Here is a 22,021-nt window from a genome sequence, read left to right as displayed (position 1 = left end):
AGGAAAACTATGAAGCAACAACTAGGTGAAGAGGAAATGACAGCATCACAGAGAGCCTCGTCACCTAAGGATAACAGCAAGTCCTTGGAATAAAACTCTATAAAGACACAGTTGTCAAACTTCCAAGCTTTTAGAATTTTCCCAAATTTTAGAGCTACTAGAAATCTTTAAGATCATTTTTTTTTCAATACCTAGGTTGGAACTCAGGACCTTCTACCTGGTAGGCAAGAATCGTCTCCATAACTAGGATCACAGGCATCAGCCACCATATCCAGCTTGGTTTTGAGACTGGTTCTTGCCAGTTGTTACCCAGGCTGGACTAGAATTGCGATTCTCCAATTTCCACCTTCTCAGTAGCTGGGGATTGTCAACATACCTTTTGGGGAGGAAAAAAAAGATGCAAATGACATTTAAACACAAGACATTTCTACCCTTCTTTTTTTTCATTCAACACATGTTTGCTAAGTATTGACTATATGTAGCACATCTTTTATGATTCCACTTAATTACCTCCTTTAACTTTGTACCAAAAGGCCTACTCTGTATACAGAGATTTTCTGTCTTTAATCCATCGAGATGATTCAACCCAAAGAGGGTCTGACAGTTGTTAACGAAACACCAAATTCTGTGTCCTGAGATGAGAACATTAAAAGTACTTATCACAAGACTGTTCATATTTCAGAAACTACATATAAATTACAGTATTGTTATCATCACAGGCTTACTTGGGATGTGCTTATGACTCAGAACTAACCAACCACCCACTGAGTGACCGACCATCCTTTGTACTAACAAGATTTTAATGTTCCAATTAATGTAATGGTTCTGAGAAGCACAAGAACTTCCAAGCTTTCTCAGAGGCCCCTTCTAAGACTGAAGGTTTAATTTCCCTAATTATAGAAAAAAGGGGGACTAAATTAAATTCCCAATGGCTTTGACCTTACTATTCCAATGATGGTGGTGGATGGACACACACACACACACACACACACACACACACACACACACGGAAAACACAGTGTTTCTGAAAGCCCAGCATTGCTGTGTACCCCCTGGGATACTGAAATAACAGGAAGATACTATTAAAGCCCATTTTTTTAAAAACCAGCAAAACTATACTGACGTCATTAACACATTCCATCAGAACTAAGGAATTAGTGCATCCCAGGATCAAACAAATTAAAACAATAAGCTCATTTCCTCCAACCCGTATTTCCAAGTTTTCCTCTTCAGCTTCTTTGGCCCCTATCAGTTACACTGAAATATCATTTTAGCTTTCCTTAAATTTATTAAGAATGGATTTTAATATTAGTTGTTCCCAACAGGGATTCTCTAAATATTAAAAAAATATTGATTCATAATCAGCTAACGACAAGTATTTTTTTAAGTTTACTTACGATCTCATAATAAAGAGCATCTAGAAAAACACGGCTAACATCGTAACAGTAAAAATGCAAGAACAAGCTAAAGTTATCTTCAAAGCCCTAACCAAAGTGATAAGACAAGAAAAAAGTTAACCTTCCCTTCAAAGCTGTGGCTCTCGAGGTGTATTCTCTGAGGTAAGAACTCCAAGAAGACACACAACTCTAAGGTTCTGGGGTGTTTTTTAAATTGTGTTTCTTTTTTGATGTACTGAGTTGCAGGAGTGGAGGAAGCATCCAGATGAGGACATCCAGTTGGAAGTGACACTGCACCTCAGGTCATTAGGGAAGGAAGAAAGCCAAGAGGAAGGACCCGGTGCAAAGCCAAGAGAAAAAGAGAAGAGCACGTTCAAGGAAGCAGTGACTTCTCTCTTTGGAAAAGTCCTGCTTGGAAACTCTTTGGGGGTAAAATTCCTCTTTCTGCACATAATCCATGCCTGGGGCAGATGCAGAAGCAAAACTCCCTGTTGTTAAACTGTTTTTATCTTTAAACCCAGGCAGCTCAAAGTGCTTCAACTCGGAATTCAGAGGCAAAGTGTTAGCTATACAAAGTGAATGATTAAGGAAATATCATAAAATACAACAGATATCATTGAACACAGATAAGGCTGCTCAAAATCAGATTGTGTCTGACCTTTTTAACAGTTGGGTTTTTGTTTTTTTTTTACCCCAGGGGAATTAAGAAAGCATACAACCTAGCCACAGATCCTGAGAGATACATACAGAAAGGGACCCTATGTAGTCCATAGTCCCTCTTTGTATTCCACTTAAGTAGGGTCCAAAAGAATATACACACATTCAGAAGTAGATCTAGCCACCTCAGTCAACTCCTAAGGTCCAGGAAGGGAACTAGAATGTCTAGGAACAAGAACATCAAAACCAGCTTGAGGGCTGGGGATATAGCCTAGTGGCAAGAGTGCCTGCCTCGGATACACGAGGCCCTAGGTTCGATTCCCCAGCACCACATATACAGAAAACGGCCAGAAGCGGCGCTGTGGCTCAAGTGGCAGAGTGCTAGCCTTGAGCGGGAAGAAGCCAGGGACAGTGCTCAGGCCCTGAGTCCAAGGCCCACGACTAGCCAAAAAAAAAAAAACCAGCTTGACTAGTTGACAAAGTGTCTAAGATACAACATAAGCACACAGACAAGAGGACTGATATGGGCAGCAGAGAGGAAATCTGAGCTGTGGTCCTGAACTTACAATACTAGTAGCTTAACACCTAGCTGCAAGAAACATAAAACAGGAGGATCATGGTCTAGATACACACCTAGGCAGGGAGCAAAACCTTATCTCAAAATAATGGCACACACACACACACACACACACACACACACACACACACACACACTCAGCAGAATATAAAGCCCTAAATCCAAACCTCACTATTGGAATTTTTTAAAAGAGCATGCTTTAAGTCTTTATGTATCAATTTAGAATATTTTAATTGCACAAAAAATATTTAAAATGTTACCCACAGTGACTGAGTTATTTCCAAAAACTGTTAGATTTTTCTTGGTTCATTTTAATGTACATACAGATACAGACATATATTTATCCTTTAAAAACAAGGAAAATGATGGGCAAGTTAAGTAACACCTTTAATCAACTCTTTTTTAAAACAGTGAGAAGTATCTGCATATAGGCATGTCATATTGCAAATTTCAACAAAAGAATTCCAAAGTACTAAATATGTTAGAAGGTGTTCTATAAAACCCAATTGCATGTAATTCCATAAAAACTGCAATCTGTATATGACAAAGAGAAATAACCACAATCTGGGAAGAACTTATTTCACCAAAACCATGACTGTACTCGCAAATCATTCAGTCTTTTGGCAACCTATTAGACAGTTCAATGGAAATGTATTACATTAAGCAAATTCAGTAGGAGGAACATATGGTAATTATATAAAATCAACAGGCTTCTGTACATCAGTTAGAAATTAATCAAGGAAAATCCCCTTTCATCACCAGAAAAAAAATTACTAAGTACTAAGAGGAAAATGATGGTAATGTATAAGATATATATGTATAATATCTACATTTTTAAAACTTATTTTTCTTATCTTTCTTTTTTTTTGCTGGTCCTGGGGCTTGAACTCTGGGTGCTGGTCTTGGCACTGTCCCTGAGCTTCTTTGCAAGGCAAGTGCTCTACCATTGAGCCATAGAGCCACTCCCAGCTTTTTTGAGTAGTTTATTGTAGATAAAGAGTCTCACAGTTTCCTGCCCAGGCTGGCTTCAAACCACAGTCCTCAGATCTCAGCTTCCTGAGTAGCTAGGATTACAGGTGTGAGCTACCAGTGCCTGGCTAAGGTAACATTTTTTTTAACTATCTTTTTAAAAACAAAATTACTAAGGTTAAGATCTGAGAATCACAGTTCAAAGCCAGCCCAGGGAAGAAAAGCCCATCAGACTATTGTCTTCAATTTAAAAAGCCAAAAGTGAAGCTGTGTCAAGAGGTAGAATGGTAGCCTTGAGGGAAAAAAAAAAAAAGGAATTAGTAAGGAACAATACCTATACTCCTGTAGTGGCACATGAAGAAGGAAGGAATGGAGAGAGGGAGGGAGGGAGGGAGAGTATAAAGGAGAAGGAAGGAGGGAGGGAGGAAGAGAAAGGAGGGAGAGAGGGAGGGAGGAAGGGAAGAATGAGGGAAGGGAGGAAGGGAAGCAGAAAGAAATAAGGAGAATGAGAAGAGAAGGAAAGAGAGAAAGAAAAAGAGAGAACAAAAATCTGAAGAAGGGGGCTGGGGATATGGCCTAGTGGCAAGTGCTTGCCTTGTATACATGAGGCCCTGGGTTCAACTCCCCAGCACCACATATACAGAAAATGGCCAGAAGTGGCGCGGTGGCTCAAGTGGCAGAGTGCTAGCCTTGAGCAAAAAGAAGCCAGGGACAGTACTCAGGCCCTGAGTCCAAGCCCCAGGACTGGCAAAAAAAAAAAAAAAATCAGAAGGAAGGACTTACTAAAGGGTATGAAGACCTAAAAGATTCTGAGAACATACTATGTGAGTCCCTTTATAGAAGGATTGGATTAAGGATGTGGCTCAAATGGTAGAGTGTACCTGCATAAGCAAAGACAGAGCCCTGGGTTCAAACCCACAAACAGAAAAGAAAGAGCCAGAGAGCAGATCAATCGTCCTTAAAGTGCTATATGCAATCCCAAATAGATTATGTGAACACTGTGTCAGGCTGATCTAAAGTTTATCTTGAAAGAATAACCTTGTGGAGAAGAGCCGAAAAAGAACATTTTGAGGACAAAAATAACCGGAAAGTAACAGATATAGAAGTGGATGGAGATTGGGAGTATGTGAAAGGTGGCCTGCAAGCAGGCAAGGATGGACACCAGAACAGACGAGGCTTTTCCCCTCTCATCCCAGCGCTCTGTTAGGGACAGGAAACACCAGCAGCAGCCCAGCGTCCCCTCACCCACACAAGGCCAGAGCCAAAAGGTGTGTGACAAGGCTGAGCCTCAGACACGCAGGCCGGAATCATCACCGTATCCCCCATGCTGGTTCTCACGAGGGAGCTGAGGGGCGGCCGCTCTACTTCGGATGCCTCTGGCAGGGCCACACAGGTTGCCATCTGAGTCAGGCGTGAGTCACTGCCTCCAGGCCTGCCAGCCCCTGCTCACAAGCATCCACCTCTAGCATGTGGCTCTCCGTTCCGAAACCATTGCCAAACCTCCCCAGTCGTCTCCAGTTATCCATTCCGGTCCAAGCATAATGACTGGCCACAGCAAATTTTGCACAGAAAACTAACCACTTAGCATGAAGTCAGCCCACCCCCAATAATAAGAAAAGGGAAGGAGGGAGGGAGGGAGGGACGAAGGAAGGAAAGAGGTGAGAAACCCAATTCTCAGAGTAAAAAAGGACGCTAAAGGCTCTGCCAGCTGAGCTATACTCTAGGCCATAAGATGATTCTTTATTTTGCTGTATTTTATTTTATTTTCCAAACTTCAAAAGGTTACGCAAGGGGGTTACAAGTTCAACACGCCAATCTAAGTGCCCAGTGCTTCTTGATCAGTCAGCCCTGGTGTCATTCTCCCCCATCTTGTCTTGCCCCTCCCCAAACTCATTCTGTATCTCCTACTTCCTTTAACACATACGTGCCCTGAGTACTCTCGCTGTATTTGTCCCCTGCTCCTTTCCTCCTTTATCCATTTCCCCCCATTCCAACCCATCTCAGCTTCCAGAGATTCATTTTGTTACACTCTTCCTTGTTCACAAGGTTTACTCCATGGAGTTTGGTTCCAGTGTATATTACACTTAATAGTCAGCTAAATCGTGTGCATTTCCATGCGAGGTTGTCTTTGGGGTCTGACACCCACATAGGAAACTGGGAGAGAATGAGGGAAGGGATGACATTGTTCAGAAAGAAATGTACTCTTTATCTGAATTATGTCACCCCTCTGTGCATCATCTTTACAATAACAATAAAAAACTAAAAAAGATCCACATAGGAGATAAAACATGAATCCTTTGTATGTGATGATGGTGATTCTTAATGGAAATCTTGGGAAGAATTTGGGAGTATCATTCAGAAATGGTGCCAACAACACTTGGATTTGCTGAGGAATCAACAAAGATTTTTTTTTTCATCATTCGAAATTTTAAGCTTGTGTCCAAGAGGAATACTATTTCACATTTCATGCTGTGACAGCTTACCTAGGTCCTAAATATTCCTCTCATTGGAAGTTTTATTTGTATTTAATCCAGTACCGAGCCAAAACATGCATTGTGAGAAGGCAAAGCAAGCTGGAGGCGAGAAGTTGCTTCCGTTTCCACGTAGAAATCCATCCCGTCCTGTTCAGAGCTCGAGCAGGGCTACCGGGCCTCGCCGAGCAGGAGTGGGCTGCTGAAGAAGCTGGTTACATTTCTGAGCTGAGATTCCTGAGAAACATGTAGGCCAGGAAATGCGGTTCCACATTCTAAGTGCGTAGAAGGGTCCCAGCACTTTCTAGAAAGCTCCAGTGGCTTTCTTCCCATCAATCTTTTCTTTGGGGTACACAGGGAATGCTCATGTGTTTTTAGATGCATGAAAACTCTATCACGTTTGACAGGTATAATTTAACCTGCAGTTAGTAAAGTGCTATTTATTTTCTAAAAAAATCAATTGCACCTTTGGTGAGAAAATATAACAATGCATACTTAGTACACCTTAAATAAAATTAAATTCCCATGTAAGAAATATATACAACTAAACTGAACACCAGCAGCTCCTGCCTACAATCCTAGCTACTTAGGAGGCTGAGACCTGAAGATTATGATTCAAAGCCAGTGCAAATAGGGAAGTCCATGAAACTCTTATCTCCAATTAACCACCAAAAGCTCAGAATAGAGCTATGGCTCAAGTGGTAGAGCACTAGCCTTGAGAAAAAGGAACAGTGTCCAGGCTCTGAGTTCAAAGCCCCAGTATTGGCACAAAAAAATAAATAAGTAAACCAGGTCTTATGAAATGCTCAATAAATAAAATGACTTGTAATAAAATACAAGCCGTCACCCTTCGAACTGTCACTCAACTTGCAGGCTGAGTGACCACAGAGGGACCACGCCTACCCTGCAGGACCTGGACAGCACAAGATTCTAGGACATTTGCTTAGTAACATGAAATCCTGACTTGTCTCTCCTATGATTTCATTTGCTTTTTATAGCAGGGCCTTCCAACATAGTAATTGCTCTCTTCTTTTAAAGACATGGATTTATACCACATCTAATTTGAGTGGCTCTATAAATATATTTCAGCCTACAATAATAGCAAGCTCACCAGATCCCACCCCTGAAGACCTAAATATAACTGCAATTTAGGAATAGGATTTTCTTTTCTTTTACAGCAAAAATATTTAAGTAGGCCAAGACGACTTACAGATCTGCCACCAAAAGACAATCTCTGAACCCAGCTCTTAAGACACTGTCAGGGAAGAAAAAAAAAAAAAAAACAACCTATGTCGTCCAGGAAATTTTGTTGTCTGAAAACGCTCAGAAATTTAAAAAATTACATCTTTTTCTTATTTCTGCCAGATCTTATCATCTCTATCCCAGTTACTAGGAATTAAGTGAGGAAAAACTAGCACTCCAGATTATTTTCAATTCTCGTAAGATGGATACAGAATTCACCTTTGTCCTTCAACTTCCCAGTTCATGACAGTGAGGCACCATGAGTATTTTTCCCAGAATTATAAAACTAGAGACCAGCTCTCTGGTCTTTGGTACTGTCCAGAGAAAAAGTGTTCTCCAACAAGACTGGATAGAAACCCAGAGCTATCTATCCTCTTAAAGCCTGTGGAGGCCATGAAGACATCTACCACACAGAAGCTAAATGGAAACCCAGCTCTACCCTCTTAGAGCCACGCTGACCATGAGGGAATACATCACGTACAGCTGTTTGTTGTCAGGCCGGTGACTGAATATACAATACACACAGAATACTGGATGTGCTGTTGATCAAGTCAGTACCTACTAGACCCTCTGCCACCAGCAGGCTCTTCTGCAAAGTCTCAAAGGTGAAGCTACTTACCAATAATGAATTAGGTCTCTGGAAATATTTTCTCCAATCCATTTACAAAGAAAAACGAAGACCACCGCATTTAAGTAATGTACAAACCAATCACCTGCAGCGAGGAGTTTATGAGCAGTGACCAACTGAAGGTTTCCATTAGAACTCCCCGGCCATCTGTAGGGGGCTCATGCCTGTAGGCCTGGCTACTCAGGAGGCTGAGATCTGAAGATTGTGGTTCAAAACCAGATCAAGCAGTGAGTCCATGAAACTCTTATCTCTAACCACCAAAAGGCGAGAAGTAGAGGTATGGCTCAATTGGTAGTGCACCAGCCTTGAGTGAAAAAAATACTAAGGGGCAGCACCCAGGCCCTGAGTTTAAGCCTAAATATTGTCTCTGTCTCTGTCTGTGTCTCTATCTCTCTTTGTCTCTGACTCTCTCTCTCTCATACACACACACACACACACACACACACACACACACACACACACACGCACTGGACTTCCAGTGATGGAGGACACCAGGAAGGCTCCTCTCTGCAAGTGTTCATAGGACTTTCACCACAGGAGACCTGCAGAGGATGATAGGTAAAATCTGCCCCTGGGCCAGGAGTTCGGCCTAGTGGTAAGAGTGCTCGCCTCCTATAAATAAAGCCCTGGGTTCGATCTCTCAGCACCACATATATAGAAAAAGCCGGAAGTGGTGTTGTAGCTAAAGTGGCAGAGTGCTAGCCTTGAGCAAAAAGTACTCAAGGACAGTGCCCAGGCCCTGAGTTCAAGCCCCAGAACTGGCAAAAAAAAAAAAAATCTGCCCTTATCCAACTGTAAAAAAGAGTTCATCTCTGTGTGGCCACCTCATACCCTTCCCATGCAGCTGATTCCAGGTCAGGAGTCACCTAACACCTCAGGGCTACAAAAGCAAGAATACTGCTTGCCTCATTCTTCCCAGACATGATGTAACTCAGACTTGCCCAGATCCCATGCACAGATCACGCAAGCTTGGATGGAACTTGTTGGGAAAAAAAAAAAAGAGTTCAACATGGAAAGGAAAACTGTGCCCCTTCACAATCTATATGAACCTCAGGCTAAGACTTGGTTTCAAAGAATCAGGTGCTGGACACAGGCTGCATCTCTAGCTAGATTCCCACATGGCTCAGATTTTCCTCCAAAGCTGATTTCAGAAGTAACTGTAAATAAATACAAGCCAAAGTCAGATATCCTGAACAAAAGAGGACAGAGTGGCAGGTTTCAAAGTAAAAATTCACTTGTCAGGGAAAGAAAATAAAACGGTCTTCTTCTTCTTCAATGCCCTAGTTTAAAAAAAAAAATCACTTCTTCAAAACAGAAGCCAGAAAGGAGGAAACTAATAGATGTAAAAAATAATAAGCTTTATATATAAGCACAGCTACCAAACAGGGGCCTGTGTGAAGGCCACCTCGCTGCCTCTCCTAATCCAATTCACTGGTCCCGAAAACAAGGAAGCTAAGAAAGACAAAGTAAATGCTCTAAGACTGCCTAGCAGGGCAGGAGGCCCACTGGCAGAAATTCCAGTCAGACAATTAGCCATCTGGTTGTCTTTCCAACACCCCACAGAAAACACCATGTGAGAGAAATGGTACCGCTGGAGTTCTTCTGGAATTTTCCAAGACAGCCCACCACTCCCATCAACCTTCTCTCAAGAACATTCACAATTTTAATCATTTTCAGTCAAGAAATCAGTTATAAGGACTTAGTTTTTCTTTTTATAAGATCCTCTAATGGGATCGAGGTAGAAGCCAGTCCAGGCAGACAAATCCAAGAGATTTTCATCTCCAATTAAACAAAAAAAAAAAGCCAAAAGTGGAGATGTAGTCCAGCCCTGAGCAGAAAAAGCCAAACAAAGGCAAGAAGGCCTGAGATCAAATCCCAATACTGGTGTACACACACACACACACACACACACACAATCCTTTGACAGGCTATAGATATAGCTCAGTGGCACAGTAGTGACTTATTGTGCCCAAGATCCTGGGTTCAATTCCCAGAAGTACAAGAAAACAAGTCCTCGGAAGACAACTTCCCCCATACCCGTTTATTATGTTATCAGAACATGACTTATAACCACCTAACTTGAATCCTATGAACATGTGTTTCCTCAAGAACTCTTCTGGCAGAGACGGAGGGTCCTCAACTCTGCCACCTTTTGGGATTGTCACAAAGCACAGAGAAATATCGTCAGAACACAACCAGGACTAGAATATATGATGTCATGAACTCGTCTCCATCAGCCAAGGGAAGACAGTTCCACGTAAATCCTAACAGCTGTCACTCATCCTGTCAATATTCCACACCAACTTTCCCAGTTCTAAAAAAGGCCCAACCATGTAAACATTTACAGAGCACAGTGACAGGCTTTTCTTCAATATCCCAATTACAAACAAGTGCAAAGAATGTATTTGTACAGCATTGCATGGGGGAGGGGAAAAAGATCACTATATATCTAACACCAGCTATGTCCAATCTCAAATATCATACTAAAATTCAATAATGCCTAAGAAACAAAAAACATGCAAAGAATATTATATCACTCATCTGGATTTCATGGTGCATTTTATTAAGATCAATGGACATGTAAATAAATACTTAAACTTCTCTCAGTGAGTCCAGTATTAGAACTATTTCCAGAAGCCATGAATGTATCACTCATATGTTATCAGTCATGCCTGTAAGAGGATTGCAATATAATCGAAACGGTGCCAATCTTCCCCCTTCAGGAAATAAGAAATGCTTACATGTAGATTTGCAACAAGACAGAAAACCTGTGATCTTCCAACATGAGAGCAGAGAAAGTGATTAGTAGATAGACAAAGCCTGTGGCAGGCGGAAGAAGAGAGAATGTTGGCCTTGAACCAGGGAACTGGGCACACCTTGAAAACATCCAGCCCAGAAAAACCACAGGAACACTGCTACCATCAGAAATGCGATGTGAGTGGTAGAATGCCAGTTTCCTAGCAGCCAAATCAAAACCAATTTTAATAACTTAGTTGAATCCAGTATACTGAAATTTCCATCACTTTAACATGTAAACATTATAACTAGTAATAAGATATTTTATACTTGTTTTATCATAGCATCTTTTTTGTCTTTTGGGAAGGGGGGGGTGGAGGTTTGAAGCAGGTTTTCTGGCTCTACTACTTGTGCCAAGCCCCCAGCCCAAGTCCTCAGGTATCTATCAGATCATCTCACCATTTTTGCCCAGGCCAGCGTTAGATCCTGGATCCTCTCCTACCTATGCCTCCCAGAGAGCTGGGATTTTCACACCTGGATTGGGCTTTAAAACAGTATCTCACTAACTTTTTTTCCCCCCACAGGCTGACTTCAAACCACGACTCTCCTACGTAGCAGCTGAAATGACAAGTGTGAGCCACTAGGCCCAGCACTATTTTTCATATGATCTTCAAAATGCAATATGTATTTCATACTGGCAATACATATTAGTTACACTGAATGCCTTTTCAGAGTGATCAACATCACCTTGTGGCTAGTGGCTACTTCTCTGCACACACAGGTCTAGAGACAATGCAGACTGTTTTTATTTTTTTTTCTCAAATTTTTATTATCAAACTGATGTACATAGAGGTTACAGTTTCATACGTTGGGCATTGGATACATTTCTTATACTGTTTGTTACCTTGTCCCTCATGGCCCCCTCCCTCCCCCCCTTTCCATCCCCCCCCCAGGTGTGCAGACTGTTTTTAAAGGGGCAGTAATTAAACCCATTAGACTAAGGCAAAGGCTTCATGGGGATGGCTTAAACAGAGGATTCTAAAAGTCACACTATGATGATGGAGGCACTGCTCAGGTGGTAGAGTACCAGCCTACGAGTGAAAGCATCAGATACTGAGTTTGACTCCCAGTCTCCAGACAAAAATAATAGTAATAATAGTCAGGTTATGACTGGGATAGAGCTTAGTGGTAGGTAGTCCTGGACACATAAATGATTCTCTGGATCTCCACCACATAAGTACCCGGGATTATAGACATGAGCCACTGCACTGGTTATGAAAAAAGATTTTGTACCAACTAACAGCACTACGCCAATTTATGGCTGCCTCGAGCTGTTAAACTCACAGGGCCTGCAGCCTTCTGAGGCTACCTGTTCTCGGTCCATCCACCTCTGATCCCTTCCCTCCATTATTCTGCCCTAGTCATTCCCAGGAATTCCCATGAAGCCTCTTGTCCCCTCAGTTTTCCTGGATTAAGTTTTATTGGTTCCCAAGGAAAATAAGAGCTGAAGGCCCACAACTCCATTCCCACCCAACTCTGGGACTCCCAGTCTTTCCTCCCCCCCCCCACCCCCCAGATACCTATAAATGTCACTGAATCCGAGCTAGAGAGAAAGAGGGAGCAGGAACCAGAGTTCTTTAACTCATCGGAGTCCTCTATGCAGCCCTCCACTCTTCTGGCTGGCCTGTTACTAATCCTGTGTCATCTCCTAAATCAGACCCAGCTCCGTCCACCTGCCCAAGTATCCAAAGTCAGGCTCAGATCCTTCACGTGCCTCCCGGGGAGCCCCCATCCCCCACCCCCCACCCCCGCCCCAAACAGGACAAGTTCTCACTCCAGGCCACCTGTCAGTGCTCCGGATGCAGGGGTGGGGTGGGGTGGGGGACAGGGTGGAGGGAGCTGTCTTACATTTCCTCTTCCTGGGTTTCCCAGCTCTCACATATCCTCACACTGAACACACTTTTTCACACCCTCTCAAACTGTCATTTGCTTCTCATGACCAAAGTCTCCTCCTCAAAAATCTCTTGATTTTGACAGTGAGAAACAAGGCTTCCATTCCCAACTGCTCCCTGGAAGGTTTCCATTAACTCTCATACGCCAAGGCCAAGGGCCTCCCCTCACTCATTTACCACCACCACACAAAGCATAAAGAAGAAAATAAAAACCAGGCAGGTTGCTGGTGGCTCAGGCCTGGAATCCTAGCTACTCAGGAAGCGGAGATTTTAAGATTACGTTTCCATGTCAGCCTGGGCACACATATTCACAAGACTCACCTCCAATTCATCAGTAAAAAGCAAGAAGTGGAGCTGTGGCTCAAGTAGTAGAGCACTAGCCTTGAAAAAAAAAGCTCAAGGACGGTGCCCAGGCCCTGAGTTCAAGCCCCAGTACTGGGAAAGACAGACAGATGAACAGACAACAGAAGGAAGGAAGGAAGGGAGGGAGGGAGGGAGGGAGGGAGGGAGGGAGGGAGGGAGGGAGGGAGGGAGGGAGGGAGGGAGGGAGGGAGGGAGGAAGGAAGGAAGGAAGGAAGGAAGGAAGGAAGGAAGGAAGGAAGGAAGGAAGGAAGGAAGGAAGGAATCCTCCTGGCTTCATGTGGGGACCTTCTTCCAGGTCCAGGCAGAGCCCCCCCCCCCCAGGCCTAGAAGTGCCACACTGTATCCAGCCATTCCCAGGATGGAGGCCTCCATTCCATTTCCAATTCTTCCCCACTACACACAAAGCTGCAATAAATACTCTTGTACAAACAAATTATACACAGATGCTAGGGACAGAGTCCCAGGAGAGGAACTGCTGGGCCAAAGGCTATATGCATTTGGAATGTTAATAGTTGCAGCCAGCATCTTTCTATGATGGCATTCCCACAAGGAATGCTACAAGACACCCCTCCCTCCCTGCCCTGTCCAACAAGGGGCACTGGGGCTTATTAAAACCTTTGCCATGGGGCTGGGGATATGGCCTAGTGGCAAGAGTGCTTGCCTCGTGTACATGAGGCCCTGGGTTCAATTCCCCAGCACCACATATACAGAAAATGGCCAGAAGTGGCGATGTGGCTCAAGTGGCAGAGTGCTAGCCTTGAGCAAAGAGAAGCCAGGGACAGTGCTCAGGCCCTGAGTCCAAGCCCCAGGACTGGCCAAAAAAAAAAAAAAACCTTTGCCATTCTTAGCTGGGAGCCAGGCTCAGATCCACCAGTACCTCCAGCCTCTGGACCCACAGCTCACAGATTCCGAGGCCATAGGGAACAAGTCTGGTGCTAGGTCTAGAGGAGACTTGTCTCAACAGGAGGAGAATTTGTGAAGGGGCAGAAAAGGTAAAAGGAGGCTCATTAGAATTGTCTCTGCTATTCTGGATCTGCGCCAGCCGCCCCCCCCCCAATTCTATTTTATTATATTTTTGCCAGTCCTGAGGGTTGGACTCGGAACCTGAGCACTGTCCCTGGCTTCTTTTTGCTCAAGGCCACAGTGCTGGCTTTTTAAGTTTATATGGTGCTGAAGAATTGAACCCAGGGCTTCGTGCATGCAAGGCAAGCACTCTACCACTAAGCCACATTCCCAGCCCACAAAGTTCTTCTTTAAAATCTTTCTTTGGGGGGGGGGGCGGTGTGGGTAGAAGCCCTAGGGTTTGAACTCAGGGTCTGTCTTACTAAACTCTTTTTTCGCACTTATTATTTTTGAGATAGGATCTCACTTTTCCCCAGGTCCGCAGCTGGGCCACGATCCTCCCATTTTACAGTCCCCACAGCAGCTGAGATGACAGGCATACACCACCATACCTAGCGTCTGTTGAAATGAAGTCTCATGAATTTTTTGGCCCAGGCTAACCTGGAACCACAAGTCTTCCAGATCTCAGCCTCCCAAATAAGTAGGATTACAGCTGTGAGCGCCCTCGCCTGGCTTCTTTCAGTGTTAAAGAGGGGAAAATATCTTGTAGAAGAAACTGAAGGAGTAAATCGTGTAATATAAAATGGCATGAGCCTATAATAGGGTATAAATACATTCACGCAATTACCAAAAGCCTAAGACAAAAGAACAGCAGCATCACCTACCACGCACAAAGTATCCTAAACTCACACAAACAGCAGAGACCCTTCACATTCACATCTGCCAATGGGAGAGTTCCATGCTCAGATATAAATGGCTGGCATTGAAACCAAGTAAGACAACCCTAGTATTCAATAATGAAAAAGAAATCACCAGGGTGGAGTAAATAAAACTTGGAGGGGCTAAGGGTGTAGCTCAGTAGCAAAGCACTTAACTAGCATATTCAAGACTGACAGGAAGGAAAGAAGGAAGGGAGGGGTAGGGAGGGGTAGAAAAGGGAGCAGGACAGGGAGGAGGGAGAGGAGGGGAGAAACCAGGAGAAGCAAGGCTAAAAAATAACTTGGCATCATACTTTATCTTTAAACTAATAATCTGAAAAAAGAATGATGAAATAATAAACACTTGATGCCCATTTGCTAAACTCCATTCTGCCTAACTAAGGGGAAGAAAATAAAGAAAAGTAAGAGACAAGGTCAAAACCTCCAAAAATGCAAGCACTAGCCTCAGAGAGTCAACACATCTATGAAATAAGAAGGGATGAAAAGCTGGGTGCCAGTGGCTCACACTTGCAATTGTAGCTACTCAGTAGCTACTCAGGAGGCTAAGATCTGATTGCAGTTCAAAGCCAGAGTCTCTGGACTTTGGCATATGGAGGGAAATGGGCATTTCTCCTTAACTTTTGCTTAGCTTTCCTGCAGTAGACGCAGAAGTACGACAACATGCCCCCACTTTACTTACTTCCGTGTGTGTACTTGCCTAACAGGGTCGGATATATTTTCCAGCCTAGCAGTCCTGGGTAGAATCCCAGGCTCCAAGTCCTTACTGAACACTGGGGGCCGACTGCGAGTGCACCTCCAGCCCAGACCCTGGTCCCTGCATACGGAAGAGGCTGTCCGCAATCCATCATCCCTGCACCACGGCTAATTTAAACGGCTGTCAGTGTTGAGCAGCTCATCAAACTTCCATATGGCCTGTAAAACACATACGTGCTCCGAGCCCTTCCCCCTCTCCAGAAAGAGCTGGGAAGAAGCATTTAAACCAGACAAACTGGGACGGGATCCCAGCTCTGGGCTTCCAAACGCTCATCTCCTGTGTCACACATTGTGGAATACAAGGGAGCACCCACATAAATGGACCGGTCACAGTGCCTCACACACCAGTTGAACATTACTAATTCCCAAACTGAAATCCAAAACCCACTGAGGGCCACGATGATATTCAAAAATGTTCCCATCAGGGCTGGGAATGTGGCCTAGTGGTAAAGTGCTCACCTCATATACATGAAGCCCTGGGTTCGATTCCTCAGCACTACATATATAGAAAAATCCAGAAGTGGTGCTATGGCTCAAGTGGCAGGGTGCCAGCCTTGAGGAAAAAGAAGCCAGGGACAGTGCTCAGGCCCTGAGTTCAAGCCCCAGGACTAGCAAAAAAACAAAACAAAACAAAAATGTTCCCATTGTGGAGCGTGGCTGATTTGGGAATATTTTGGATTTTAGGTTTTCAGGTGAGGCATACTCAACCATTTGAGTCTAAGCAAATGTCCCCCGACCTGAAGAGTCCATCTGTAAAAGGTATCCTGGAAATGTCAGTAGCCATACCTTTCTTCCCTTCCCTGATGCCCATCCCGTCAAAATGCATACTCCTCCATGTATCTGTGTAAAACCCTGGATATGGAGGCTTCATAGCCAATCAGACACCTAGACTGGCAGGGCAGGATTTCCTTACCTGTTCCCTGGGAAACCTATGGTGTAGACACTACAGGAGCACAGACAGTCCACATGGGCCGGGGCTGGCTAACCCACCCGCGCTCCCCCTTGGGAACGAGCAAGCATCTCAGGCCCACAGCAAGCCGGGATCCCCCACCTAAGGTAGCAATAATAGAGGAAGTGGGGGGAGCTGGGAGCAAAACGAATACCTAACTACACCAGCAGCGTGATGTCCACACCTACCAGGGTGAGAACTGAGCAGGTAACTGAACACTCTCACCTCCCACCTCTGCCGTGAACTCACACCTAAGCTCTGTATCACATGACTCTAATCGGTGACACTTCAAATGCACAGCGGAAGATTTTAAAGAAGAGGGAGTAGAAGCGCAGATGTGGACTACTTTTTATAGCAGCATCAGAAATTGTGATTTCTGTAATGATTTTTATGCACATAATAAAATCATGAGTTAATGGGATTTTGTTGGTTGGTTTCTTGTGTTTCTGCGTTTTGGGGTTTCTTTTCTTTCTTTCTTTGAAGTACTGTGGTTTGAACTTAAGCTTTGGGGCTGGTATTTTACCAATGAGTAACACACCTCTAGCCTATGTGTTTGGGTGATTTTTTTTTGTTTCTGTGCCAGTTCGGGGAGGGGGGGGATGGTTGAACTCAGGTCTCTTGGTCTAATTTGGCTTTTTCTACATGACACTAACCACTTGAGTCACATGTCTACTTCTAGCTTTTGGATGCTTAACTGAAGATAAAAGACTCAGACGTCCCTGCCCAGGCTAGCTTTGAACATCAGTCCTCAGATTTCAGCCTCATGAGAAGCTAGGGTTACAAGCATAAGCCACCTGAACTGGCTCTAGATCATATTTTGTTTTTAACCTTGTCCCGCCTAGGACAAAAGTAGAAATAATGTGTTTCTGTGAGGCTGCATTTAGTCAAAAGGTCACAAGAGGGAAAAAAAATCAAACTACAAAATCAAAAATAGCATGCATCTTGCCCTTCCTGCTAGGTGAATATCCTTTGGCTTGGGGAATTTTCCCAGTAACAAACAGGATAAAAAAATGCAGGTGTGGGGGACACACCTGTAGTTCCAACACTCCAGAGGCTAAGGCAGGAAGATCCCAAGTTCAAGGCCAGCCTGGGCTATACAGCAAGGCCTTGTTTCAAAACCTAAACAACACAAAAAAGCAGTCCTAAATGAAGAGCTGTACAGTGTAAAACGGACAAGGACACAAGGGCAGAGGAGAGAGGAGAAACAGCTTGCGACAAAATGCTTACAATAACCTAGTCATAAGGAAAGATTATGCCTTTGAAATTTGGGTCTCTGGAAAACACCACACGTCATTTATTAACTACTCATTTCTATAAAGAAACCCAGGGCAGTATCAGCTCAGATGTATTTACCGCCTCTCTTGGAGGATGTCCAGGGTCTACTTGTGGACTGAGAAGATTCTTCCTACTTGGAAGCTGTCTCAAGAGGCCAAAGCACATGCCAGGAGAAGCTGAGCCCCTTGTTAACATTTGTCGGGCATACGGTAGGCTAGGCACCATTTGGCATCCACCAAAATCCCTCCAAGAGTATCAGAAGGCTGCCAACTTCTCCATGCACTTACAAAAATAATTCCTAGAAAAGCAGAAGCGCCCCACTTCTGCCCGGACACCCACCCTGTCCCAACTTCACAGTCTCCCTACAGAGAGTTGCCTGGTTTGGGCGAGTTGGCCAAATACCAAAACTGCTATAATTAAATGGAATTGGGAGGGCCAGATGAGGTGTAAAAAATAGGGGGTGATCTCAAAGGAACTAAAACCATGCTTAGCACATGTTTAAGTTACATCTCAGTCCCAGGGCAAGTCCCTGTCAGACACACTGGGGTAGGGTTGGGGGTGGGGGGGACAGTGGGTCATGTGATAGAGGATGTGTGGGCTGAAAAAATCCATTTCCCATTTCAGGATGAAGACTGGCTGAAGTAGTTGTCTAGGCTTTTCAAAATAAGTACCTCACACTCAATTATTCTAATTTAAGGATGCAAAAAAAAATCTGAGGAGCCAAGGGATCACAATTCCAGTTCACTTGAATTGGAGTACAGCGGCCGTGTAGGTCAGGTCTGGCAGAGAGAGAACATCTCACTCACAGATTCAATTAATTGTCCCAAGTTTTCCTAACTATTGCTACTTCCCTTAGACACAAGTATGTCTTGTAAATTGGACATGTCTTTCCTTTAGGCAAGAGCTGGGGCTACAGTGCTGCCCTTGTGCCATTTTCCAGGCTTGCCCATCAGACTTCTAAGACTAGGTTACATTATTTCAATTTGATTACACAGACCTGCTGTGCACCAAGGAACACAAACGGTTTCCCCATGGCTACCTGAATTGAGCTGGAGTTCTTTTATACCACTGAAGCCTCAATCAAGCTCCCTGATTTCTTACCTCCACTTAGATCCTCAACACAGCTTCCTGGGCTAAAAGGCCCGGCTTGAAGGCTATGTTGGTTCTCGGGCTCAGATCCTTTCCACTTTCAAGAGTCTACAGGGTGCAAAAGATACAGAGGGAAAAAAGAAAAAAGTAAATGTGTTACCAGGTGCCTTCTATTTGACCGGCCATCCCCTTTTTTGACTTAGACCTGTGTTTAAGCAAAGATAGCAGGCAAAAGTTGAGCAGATGTTTTAGAAACATATTGTTTTATGAAATGGGATCTTAAATTTTAATAAAACTGATAGCTATTGAAAAAAAGAAAATGTGTTTTGTAATGGTATCTCTGCTTGATGCACATCAAGATTACAGCTGTTTTATGGGCTCAATGTCCTCACACATTTAGACTACTGTCAAGGGTGATCTTACGGGAAGTCTGATTAGTGAGATCTCTAAGTTTTCAAGCATGTGATTTTTACATTTCCAATTACATAGAAAGCTGAAAAATTCAACTAAAAGCAAAAGGTTGCTTGTTAGTGTCTCTGAGGAAACAGTCTTTATTGAAGAGCTAGAATGTGTCCTTACTAATTGTTATTATGAAACAGATGTTCCTAGGTAGGTTGAAATTTTCCCCTAGTAGTTTTCACTATGAACATACTTGTGTGGATTTATTTTACCTTTTCCTTAGAGACCAGACACTTCTCTGATAGCTTCTGTCAAACCACAAATCAATGATCAGCCTTACAGTAAAGACAATGGTGCTGGGGTTCTATACAGATGATCTCAAGTCTCTTGCCCACCTCTGGCAGATTATACCCACGTGGTTGCTCTTCATTCCATACAAATCAGATGGGCATTGAACAAGGAAACACACGGAAGAGACCTGGGCCCAGGCTCCACATTCCTGGTCCAGCAGAGTTTAAGAGGGCAAGTTGCACATCTTTTAGGCTAGGTTCTCAAATCCAAGAGCCACCATCGGCACCTGCTGTTTTTGAACCTCCCCTTTGACCTCTTGAGTCTTCTGAGACTTCCAAGAATCTCCATCTTAACAGGCTCTCAAAGAATTGCTAAGACACTCGCAAGTTTAAGAACCCCCCTTGCTGGCTTCAGTGTCTCTCAATGTAAGAGAAGATTTATACAGGAATACCTCCAAGTTCTCTCCTGGCTTACCAGAGCTTATCTTATTAAGACCAATAACAATGGTATGTCTTACCGTCTGCCCAGCCTGGCTCCCGAGTCCTACGCAGTTAACACACAGGCACCATGTTCTACAGATCCCATGTGGCTGCCATGTTCTACACAAGGTGCCATGCATTGCCCAACAAGACGTACACCAGACAGTCGTCAAGGGAGAGTGGTCATGGAAAACCACAGCCTCACAGCCTGGATAAGATTTTTCCAGAGGGAACACTGAAAGTGGACAAGGCCAATGAAAATGTTTTGGTTTCTGACTCAGCACATATTCACCAAGGCTTCATAAACTCACCAGTAGGTATTGATTTAAAAGTTCCAAATGCCACTGATGCAAATGGCAGCTTAGCTCATCTAGACACCTCCAAACTGTGCTCTTCCTCAGTTTTTGCTCATGCCATAAATGGTCGCCTCTGAAACTTTGCTTTTAAACCAGCTTCCTGGTTGCCCAGAGTGCTACCACTTGGCACAAAGGCCAAGGAGGGATGGTGATGAGAAGAACTGGATGTCTAGGCTGTAGCCATTGGGGCACATCGGGGCACAGTATCACTCCCTCCCTGAGGAAACAAAGGCCCTCAAAGATGACATGGCAAAGGGGCAAAAGGCATCTTCTACAACAGAATCTACATCTATAGTACATACTGTGCCCATTGCTTAGGGAAAAATCAGGAAGCCTTTATTTATTTTAATTTTTAGTACTTTATTGACAGTGTCCACTCAAGAGTCAAAGATTTGAAAGCCAAGTATACTGATACATGACAGTAATCCTAGCTAGTTGGGGGGAGGAGAATAGGAAGATCTCAGTTCAAAGCCAAGCTACGCAAAAAGTTGGTGAGGAACCACCTCAACCTACAAGCCAAGCATTGCGGTATGTGACTAGTCAACCCAGCTAAACAGGAGGAGTAGCTAGGATGATCATAGTTCCGTCTAGCAGAGCAAAAACATCAGAGTGCATCCAAAAAATAAGAAAAGGAGGCTGGGGATATGGCCTAGTGACAAGAGAGCTTGCCTCATATACATGAGGCCCTGGGTTCGATTCCCCAGCACCACATATACAGAAAACGGCCAGAAGTGGCGCTGTGGCTCAAGTGGCAGAGTGCTAGCCTTGAGCAAAAGGAAGCCAGGGACAGTGCTCAGGCCCTGAGTCCAAGGCCCAGGACTGGCCAAAAAATAAATAAATAAATAAGAAAAGGAAGTCTAAGGGTATGGCTCTAGTGGCAGGCCACCTGCCAAGCAAACCCAAGACCCCCAGTTCAAGCTCCAGTATACACACACACACACACACACACACACACACACACACACACACACACATTCAAAGATTTGGCAAAAGCCCCACAACTTCATTACCATGACATCATTATTGAAAAACATTCCAGAGAATACTTCATATACATTGTCAAACATGGTGTTTTGCTAAAACACCAGGCTGGACCTGGATGAGGGAAAAATAAGCAAATAAATAAAGCAAAGCATGCTCGCATGTCAGAGAGACCAGCAGCAGCTACAAAGCACAAGATGAACTGGCCAACTGACGAGCCCATACAACAACAAAGTGCCTAAGACAGACAAGGAAGTCCACCTCTCATTCAGGGAGGCCTCGCCAAACAGGGAAGGAGCAGAAAAGAAATGGAAGGAAGCTGAGCAGGGTGGCACACCCCTGACATTCTCCACACAACAAAAAGCCTAAGATAGGTGGGTTGTAGTCCAGGTACATACCTGGGCAGGAGAGGAAAATGCTATCTCAAAAATCACCAAGGAAAGCCAAATTATGGAAACAACCCAGATGTCCCACTACAGATGAATGGATCTAAAAACTGTGGTACCTGTACACAATGGAACACTACATTGCAATTAGAAATGGGTCAGAGCTTGAACAAATAATGTTGAGCAAGACAAGCCTAGAACACAGAGAACAAAGGGGCATGGTCTCCTTGATATATGACTGTTGTGGGGGAGGGCGGAAAACAGTAGAGACCAGGTCTGCAAAATAACAA

The 22,021-nt window shown here is 44.0% G+C and overlaps 1 protein-coding gene across 5 annotated transcripts in view; it reads right to left on the bottom strand.

Moving 5' to 3' along the window:
• Tiam2 (TIAM Rac1 associated GEF 2) overlaps positions 1–22,021 on the bottom strand; it is a 172,351-nt gene that overhangs the window by 141,505 nt on the left and 8,825 nt on the right. For 2 of the 5 annotated variants that reach the window (XM_048354340.1, XM_048354339.1), the window contains exon 1: positions 18,852–20,984. The exons of 1 other annotated variant lie outside the window; for it this stretch is intronic. The gene's annotated coding sequence lies outside the window, so the exon portion shown is untranslated. Of the gene's footprint in view, positions 1–18,851; positions 20,985–22,021 lie in introns of those variants that run through there. 2 more of the 5 variants (XM_048354335.1, XM_048354336.1) reach the window with 2 other exon arrangements.

This window comes from Perognathus longimembris, chromosome 9 (assembly GCF_023159225.1).
Source record: "Perognathus longimembris pacificus isolate PPM17 chromosome 9, ASM2315922v1, whole genome shotgun sequence".
NCBI lineage: Eukaryota > Metazoa > Chordata > Mammalia > Rodentia > Heteromyidae > Perognathus > Perognathus longimembris.
This window is presented reverse-complemented; position numbering and strand designations above follow the sequence as displayed.